This window comes from Elephantulus edwardii, unplaced genomic scaffold (genome assembly GCF_000299155.1).
Source record: "Elephantulus edwardii isolate Elephantulus edwardi_28Jun2011 unplaced genomic scaffold, EleEdw1.0 scaffold00431, whole genome shotgun sequence".
Lineage (NCBI taxonomy): Eukaryota > Metazoa > Chordata > Mammalia > Macroscelidea > Macroscelididae > Elephantulus > Elephantulus edwardii.
The window spans coordinates 354,739-356,804 of record NW_006400181.1 but is presented as its reverse complement, the minus strand read 5'-3'; positions in this window follow the sequence as shown (position 1 = coordinate 356,804).

Sequence of the window (2,066 nt, the reverse complement as noted above, 5' to 3'; positions counted from 1 at the left end):
CACTTGAATCCTTTCTCCTGAATTTATGAGTGCAGGGAGCACAAAGACTAATGTTATCCGTAGGATTGTGCAAACTGGAAGAAGTTAAACACTGTAGTACACAAAGTCCAATTGGACTACATTCAGTAAAAATGTTATTTAAAGAAAAAGAACTGATTTTTTAAAAAACGTTTGTGTCCCTTCCTTTTGTTATTAGGTACTGAATAATCCTAAAAGAAGGTATTTTTATGTTTATACTTTCAAATTTTCAGCTTTACAAACAGAAAGTAGAAAATCTTTATAACTTGGGGTGTTTTTTTTTGTTTTTGTTTGCCCCCAATTCACTCTTCTCCTTAAAAAGAAAAAGAAAAACTCTTGATGTCACAGATATTTTTAAAGACAATTTTATTTCGATTATGATTTCAGTGAACAGTTACAGAGAAGTTAAGATTTTTCATTCGCTCATTGGTGCACAGTTTATGCCTTCCCCCTTCCTTTCTACCTCCCCTCCCTCCAGTCCCTCTTACAATAATATATCTCTTATTCTGGGCTTTTGTTATATCCGTAATGCCTAATCATCTATTCATTTTAGACAGCTCTTTCTTTCATCTGTTCCAATGCAATGGCCTTTATCTATCCACTCTTATCCTATCTCCTCCCAACCCCCTATGTCAGACCTGCTTTAGAACAGTGGTTCTATGCAGTATTTGTTCTTTTGTGACAGAGGAATTTCACTCAGCAAATGTGCTCCGGGATTACCCATGTTGTGTAATGGTTTACAAGTTTATTGCTTTTTTATTACTTTGTTTTGCATGCCAAATTTTTCACAACAAATAACTTATTTTATTTCTAATTTCCTCTCATCATGGCCCCTTTGTATTGATACTATCAAACCTTTTTGTTAATTTTGTTTCTCTTCTTCTTAGAAAAGAACTGTCAATCCTAGTTTCTATTTTAAGAAAACCACTGTGCTACAACAAAGAGCAGAAGAAGATTATGAAGATGGTACATAATTGAGCTTTGTAATTTTGTTGTAAATAGGGTTAATATGATCAAAGCTTACTCAATGGTATCTAACAACATTGTCACCCACAGTGTTGATATGATTTCATCAATTCAACAAAGGGACTTCATTCAATAGCAGAACTTTATTATTGGTTGTTGTTGTTAAATGCCAATGGGTTGTGTATAACTGACAGTAACCGTACGAACAATAGAACTGTGGCCTATCTTGCACCATCCTCACCATTTCTTAGCTCATTGACACAGACATTGTATCAGCCTATCACACTGAGGATCTTCCCCTCCTTTGCTGACTCTCTATTTTTTTAGAATGATGTCCCGTTCTATGGAATAGCCTAACAATATGTTTAACATATGTAAGGTGAAGCTTCACCATCTTTGCATCCAAGGAATTTTCTAGTTCCATTTTCTCTAAGAGTTATCTGTTCTTTTGGCAGTCCATGGGATACTCAGCACTCTCCTCCAACACCACAACTCAAATACATCAGTTTCTTTCCTGTCATTCCTATTCATTGTCCAGCTTTCAGACGCATAGCAAGTGATTGGAAAGACTGTAGCTTGAATCAAGCACACCTTGGTCATAGACATACGTTGCTCTTCAGCAATTTTTGAGAGATCTCTGACAGTCGACTTTCCTATTGCTATACTCCTGATCTTCTGACTCTTATAGGTAGACAGAGAAATTAATTTAACATTTTTTTTTAATTTAGGCTGTTTATTTTTCATTTCAATGAACATCTACAGAGATTTTGGGATTCCATTCATTCATTGTTGCACCCTTCTCCCCGCACAAACCCCTCCTCCCTCCCCCCCATTTGTTCCTCTCCTTGAAAAGCAAAAGAAACACTCCCTCATTGGTACACAATCCCCGCCCCCCGCACCTCCCCAGACCCCACCCCCTATCCCCAAATATAATCCACTCTACAATCCATTTTATTTTTAAAATTTGAAAATATCTTTTACAAACTCAGTATTGCTATTTGTAAGGAAAATAATGTATAATGTATATAATAATTAAAAATAAAATCATTTAACCTCTATACATATCTTAAAAGGCACATGAC